The sequence below is a fragment of the Arvicanthis niloticus genome, chromosome 1 (genome assembly GCF_011762505.2).
Source record: "Arvicanthis niloticus isolate mArvNil1 chromosome 1, mArvNil1.pat.X, whole genome shotgun sequence".
NCBI lineage: Eukaryota > Metazoa > Chordata > Mammalia > Rodentia > Muridae > Arvicanthis > Arvicanthis niloticus.
The window spans coordinates 127,184,489-127,191,416 of record NC_047658.1 but is presented as its reverse complement, the minus strand read 5'-3'; the positions used below and the strand labels follow the sequence as shown (position 1 = coordinate 127,191,416).

Below are 6,928 nucleotides of genomic sequence, written 5' to 3'. Positions count from 1 at the left end.
ACAGATCTAAAAGAGTCAGAGAAAATATGGCTGTAAGCCTAAGGACACTTGGAATTTTCTACCAACCAAACTAATAAGTAAAAAAATAAAAGTCTAACTCAGTGTGAAAACTAGGAAAAAAAGGGTATTTCCAAAGTATTTCTATAAATCAATATTTTAATGAATATGTTTAAAGTTGTAGATCACATAAGAAATTCTATTTTAACTTTTTGGTTGTTGCAGATACAATGTTTTTAACAAATGTGTGTAATGTTTTAAGAAAACTCTATTTATAAAAACATGTTAAGGGACAGATTATTACCCACGTAGCAATAATTTCCTACTGCCTCAAATAAAATAATAATTTACTTTTTAAAGTGTATGCCAAGAAATTTTCTGTGCTAATTTTAAAGGTCAGTTTCCTACTTCTTAAAAAGTTGTAAGTGTTGCCATGTAAAAGGCTGCATGTTGTCTTTTATTATCTAGTAAATATAATGTATAGACTATATAGTATATAAGTACAGCAATAATTACATCAGCTAAAACATAATGCTCATTCAGAATTGAGTTTTTACATATATTGTATACAGCCACAATTTTCCCATCAGGGAAAATATAAATATTTTAACTTTTATTAACTATATTCATTGACCAAGTCTTGAAGCAAAGATTTTTGTACATAATATTAATCTTAAACTTGTGACTCCAGATGAAGCACTTCAGGTTTTGGCAGAACAATACACCCACTAAAACTGTTTTTAAAATCTGAAGTGAAAAAAAAATAATAATCCTGCTTGTGGTCATCAGAAGCATGCTCAGGAGAGCAGCTGTTACAGGCAAAGGTTAAGAGTAAATGAACTAGCACAGAGGTGAGTGGAAATGTCCCAGGAGCTACTCCCCTGCTCAGGGCATGTCTATATTTTTGGAAGAGGTGAAAGTCTGAGAGTCTGAGAGACAGAACATTGCTAAGAGGCAGAAAGCCCAGAAGAGCAATTGAAATTCTCACAGGGCTGAGCAGGTGGCATTACTTCAGGGCTTTCACTGGAGTTAGGATGTGGATACATAAAAGATTCAAAAGGGAACTGAGGAGGGAGAAAGGAAGCTCACAGTGTGCATTGTTTCACTGGAGTATCCACTGAATCCTTAACTGCTTAAAGAATGAAGTTAAGAAGCCAAACAGGCAAGATTTGGAAACTCGAAGATAATTTTCAACAGTTCACAGTGGAAAGAGAGAGAGAGAGAGAGAGAGAGAGAGAGAGAGAGAGAGAGAGAGAGACAGAGAGACAGAGAGAGACAGAGAGACAGAGAGAGACAGAGAGACAGAGAGAGACAGAGAGAGAGAGACAGAGAGAAAGAGAGAGAGAGAGAGAGAGAGAGAGAGAAGAAGAAGAAGAAGAAGAAGAAGAAGAAGAAGAAGAAGAAGAAGAAGAAGAAGAAGAAGAAGAAGAAGAAGAAGAAGAAGAAGAAGAAACGACATTCAAGAATAAAGGCCACTTCAACACACAACCACATATTGTGGGCTCAAAAAGACCACTTCTAAAAAGTGGAACACACCAGAGCTAAAGGCAAATTCTGAAAGCTACAGTTTAGCCTCTACTTTGCTGAATTCCTACACACAAGTTGATCCCAGACCTGCTTCCAGTGACAGGACAGAACTTCTTCAATGAGAGATTTTACCATACAGAGCTGGTATGATTTCCACGGACTGATGATTAATAAGAAATTAGAGTGCAGAGCAAGGTGGAAAAAAAAGAAGAAAGGAACAATAGGAAATGTAGTCAGATCAAATATCTCAGTTATGAAAAATAGAATTTAAGTATGATGGACATATTTAAGGACATAAGCAACGTTTAAATAATCACAAGAACTATGTGCTATGGAAAGGAATCAGATGGCAGACTTATTCTGAGCTTTTTGAGGTCGCTCCATTCTGATTTGTAGAGTAGATAGACCTCTATGTAATGGCAGCAATGGGAACTGAGACCACTCCTTAGCACAGCCTCCTCAGCAACTGATTTTCTAAACATCCTGTGCCTTAGATACTTGTTCAGCAACGTTCATTGCTGTTCTACTCACAACAGTTATAAAATAGAAACAACCTAAATGTGCTTTAACTAACAAATGGCTAATGAAAATCTGGTATATATACATTATGGAATACTGTTCAGCTGTCGAAAAATAAAGAAGAAATCATGAACTTTGCAAATTAATGGGTGGAACTATAGAGTATAATACTGAGTGAGGTAACCCAGACACATAAATACAAATCTTGCATTTTCTTTTTCATCTGTATTTCCCAGCTCCAAATTTTTACAGGAACATAAAACAGGACGATGGAATATGGCAGGAGAAATAGAAAACAGAACACCAGGGAAAAAGTCACTTGAAGGGGGAAGTGAGGAAAATGGGAGGGTCCGTGATAAATAAAGAAAGGAAAATAGATGTCGGAGGTGTAAGCTTGTAGACAGGAGTCTAACAACACTGTCCTCTGAGAGGCTTCATTTAGCAGCTGATGGAAACAGATGCAGAAACCCATAGCCAAACATTAGACAAGTCTCATGTGGAGACTTGGGAGAAGGATTGAGGGAGTCAAGGGATCAAGGACACCTCAAGAAAACCTACAGAATCAACTAACCTGGGCTCTTTTGGGACTCACAGAGACTGAACCACCAGCCAAAGAACATGCATGGCTGAATTTAGGGCTCCTGCATATATGTAGCATATATTCAGGTGGTCTTCATATGGGTTCCCTAACAACTGAAACAGTGGCTGTTTCTAACTCTGTTGCCTGAACTTGGATCCCTTTCCCCTATGTGGTATGCCTTGAGGAGGGGAGAATGAAGGAGGGAGGGTGAGAAGGAAAATAGGGAATGGGTCTGAGATCTGAATATAGAGTGACTAGATAGATAAATGATAGATAGATAGATAGATAGATAGATAGATAGATAGATAGATAGATAGATAGATAGATTAAAAAATTCCTCAAACCTAATAGTAGGTTTTTTACACAAGAGCTAGAGTCCACACACATACACACATACACACACACACACACACACACAAAGAAATCTCTCAGCCAATGCTACCTGGGACTCAATAATACTTGTGCAAACAGAATCTTGACCAGCTGCTATGTCAACCATGTATAATAATTTAGTTCAGTTTTATGACCAAGCTTCAAACCAACATTAGTGGCCATCACCAGGTGTTCACTGAATGGTTTGCTTTTCCTGACTTTCTTTCTTTCTTTCTTTCTTTCTTTCTTTCTTTCTTTCTTTCTTTCTTTCTTTCTTTCTTTGTTCTAATTGTTTCTAACATGATTTTCAATCTCACAAAACAGATAGAGGAAAATTTCCAGTATATTGTTTTCCTCTACACTAGGAGAGTTAAACCACTAAGTTAACAACACTAACGATATGATTGCATCTGTTTTTAGAAGTCTCCCCTGTGCAGGCAGACGTTTTTCCTTTCCCCCAAACTGCAAGTGAGATGGAACATCAAGTCTCACAAGTTGTTGGCTCTGCTGTACAGAATGTAGAATAAATAGAGGTTAAAAGATCACTGGAATGGGAGCCTATGCCCAAACACACTGCGTATGCATTGGCAGACAGGATGGAAGTGTTAAGACAAGTCACAATCTGCCAAAAAGTATATAAAAATAATAAACTAGCCCTTATTATTTGTGCCAGGCAGTTTGACAGCACTTCTCTTCAAGTTTAAACAGTACAATTGGCCAATAGATCCACTTGCTTCTTGACCTTTCTTCTAGACTTTTATACTCCAAAGGTCATAAAAGCTCTTAAAGCCTTTAAAGGAAGCAACTAAAAACTCTTAAAAGTAAATTGTAATTATCTCCAAATTATGATGCATCGAATTCTGTAAAAATATGTAATATTTACAAAAATATGTTGTTATATTATGCTACAGATAATTTAATATTCTATATGAATATTATATATATAACTGAATATTACATATATATAATTGAATAAAAACTGTAGAGCCAGTTTTATTTTTCTAAGATAACCCATGGTTCCTATGGAACATAATTCAAGCAATTTTATTATTTATTTTACTTTTCATTGGTTCTCTGTGAATTTCATATCATGCATCCCAATCCCACTAATCTTTCCCTCCCCTGTGCCTGCCCTCCACCATTGTAACCTCCCCTCCAACAGAGAAACACTACAGATTATTGTGGAAGCTGTAGTGTGTCACAGTGTGTCCCACAGTATTCTGTTTTTCCACACTGCTTTGCTTATAGACATTCATTGCAATGACTCATTGGTCTGATACGAGGCTCTGGCTTCTGCAACACTATCAATACTGGATCCTCACTGGGACTCCTCTCAGACAACTAGTTGTTACCCTGTGTCATGAAGAACCTATAGTTTTGGATCTGTGGAGGGCCTGTCCCTTCATGCACCCCAGCTGTTTACTGATGTGGTAGATGGTGTAGTGATCCAATTCAAAGCCCTGAATCTGGGTCTGAGAGTTATCTGAGCTGGTCAACCCATCAGCTCTCCCACTCTCATGCCCTTAAGGACAGATCACAAGAAATCCCTGCTACCAGGGCCAGATCTACCCTCCTACCCAGGCAAGGTACAAGGTCCACTCTCCATTTGTGCTGTCTAGATGAGATGCTGGGCCTGTTCTCTCAAGTGCTGCCCCAGGTGAGGGTCAGGGTCAGCTCTCCTGGTCTTATGAACTCTGGGCCAACTCTTCTGCAGGCCATTGGTGACAATGGGCAAGGGAGGTCATCTCTCCCTTACCCACATCACCACACAGAAGCATAGCAGACAAGTGGAGGGGCCAACTCTCCCATGCTCAACCCTACAGGACCAACTTGCTTATATCCCCTACACCAAAGTTAGCTTTACTGAGGGGCCCAGGCAAGGTACAGAGCCCTCTCTCAGTTTCTGCAACTGGCAAGGAGTAGGGTCATCTCTCCTGCTCTTATGCTTTTTGGGACAACTCTTCCACAATGCCCAGGTGAGGAATGGGGACAGTTCTGCACAGCCCTCAGACATCAGCATGTCCCTGGGCAAGAGCCAAGACCAGGGTCATTAACCTGGCCTTTGGTGGTAACAGACCACTGCTGTTGCAAGACCACAAATCCAGAAGTGGCCCCTGATGGCAGCACAGGCCAGACCCCACCCATGGTCGCAGGTGGCAACAACAGCTACTCACAGCATAATGTTCTCTACTACTCTTGAGTCTCCAGTTCTACCTCTCTTCATTGTGTCTACATTCTTTTTATCTTTTTCTTCCATTTCTCCACCATTTACATGTTCATCTTAGTAGCTCCTGCAGTCTCTGACTGTCTAGATTCCTTTCAGCAGTGGTCTCAGTAATGCTATGCCCCACTCACCCACTGTGGCACTGGGTAAGAGTCAGCTCTGGCATGGGCATAGTTTACCACCTCCCAGTCCTGCATGACACCCAACTGGTGGCTGTCTCCAGCAAGCTCCCTGTTCAGACCTCATGATGCCAGTCTTGTCATTTCAGGCTTGTTCCTTGCCTGGCCTGCCTAAGTGGCCCCATATGAGGGTTGGATGTCTCAGGCTCATTACTGCCTGGGACCGAAGTTCTAGTTTCAGGCTTGTTCCTAGCCCTGGGATCACTTGAGCCTGAACAACTGGACTGATCATCTCAGGGTATTCCCCTGTTCCAGTTCCCTGGCACCAAACTGGTGATCATCTCAGGGTTATGGTTTTCAGGTAACATTAAACTACTAATTATTCAAATGTTTATAGGTAGGAGCACTGAGCAAAGGCGACACAGCCTCTCTCTCCTCTCTGCCACCTACTGACTCACATGTGACACAGCAGCCACACCTGCAATGATTCTAGGGGGAGGCTTTCAAGGGATTTTAAATCAACCCTCAATAATGATTACTGCTTGGCTCCTTGTCAATATTTCAAGCTGACAGATCAAATAAATCAATAAAATATAACCAACCAGTGCATCCTAAAATATAATGAGTTTTTTCCTAAACTGTAAGTAAGAAGCTACAAATTAAATTACAGAAGTGGCTATTTTAAGAATTTTCGATTAAAAGAGAGAACAGCAAATGATGAAGTAGAGAATTGGGTTTGGGTGAGGGAATCACTTTGAGTTCATCCTTTCAGTGTATAAAAGGCCAGAAAATAAATTAACTTTATAACATGAGGAGTTGGGTTAAAAATATTTTTGAGAGCTGAAAAAATCACTTTCCAAGGAAGTAATCTACACAGAGGATCAAGTTTCATCATGAAGACATTATTACAAAGGCATCTTTGAAACTTTAATGCCTTGACTTTGGATAATTGAACCAACCTAAGAAAGGCATATGGATGACCATCAAAATATGTTGCTTAGCATGGCACGACACGTTGTTACTACTGACTCCCCTGGGAGATGTATGACTGTGATTTGGAAGAAAAATCATTTTTTAACTGCTGAAGAACTTGTCTTCTAAAATATTTAAAATGTTCCAAGTAAAGTCAAACAATTTAAAAGTAACCCAAGAAGAGGAGGAGGAAAAAGAGGAAGAGAAGGAGGAGGAGTAGGCTTAATGGGAAATATAATAGGAGGAGGAATTCTATAACTGCTGCTGCTGCTGCTGCTATTTCAGGAGATTACCTACCATGAAATGAGGATAGATAGATAGATAGATAGATAGATAGATAGATAGATAGATAGATAGATAGACGACAGACAGATAGGATAGGATAAGATAAGATAGATTCTCCAAAAAGTACTTCTACTGAACCTAACAGAAGAAAAAATGAAAGTATAGAAATTGGATCTTCTGAGATAGCTGCAAGGACTTTGAATATGATAATCCCCTCCAACACATAGTTACCTGCAGAAACACTGGCCCCTATGTGCCTGTACTGTTTTGAGTATGGAGTGTACTTTGCTGGGAGACATAGATCTCTGGACAACGCTCTGGAGGTAGGATGTA

The 6,928-nt window shown here is 39.7% G+C and overlaps 1 non-coding gene across 1 annotated transcript; it reads right to left on the bottom strand.

Moving 5' to 3' along the window:
• Positions 1 to 5,701: 5,701 nt before the first annotated feature.
• LOC117701699 (small nucleolar RNA SNORA17) lies at positions 5,702 to 5,838 on the bottom strand. Its single transcript, XR_004605804.1, has one exon. It is a non-coding gene; the product is annotated as a small nucleolar RNA SNORA17 (small nucleolar RNA).
• Between the last annotated feature and the right edge of the window lie 1,090 nt (positions 5,839 to 6,928).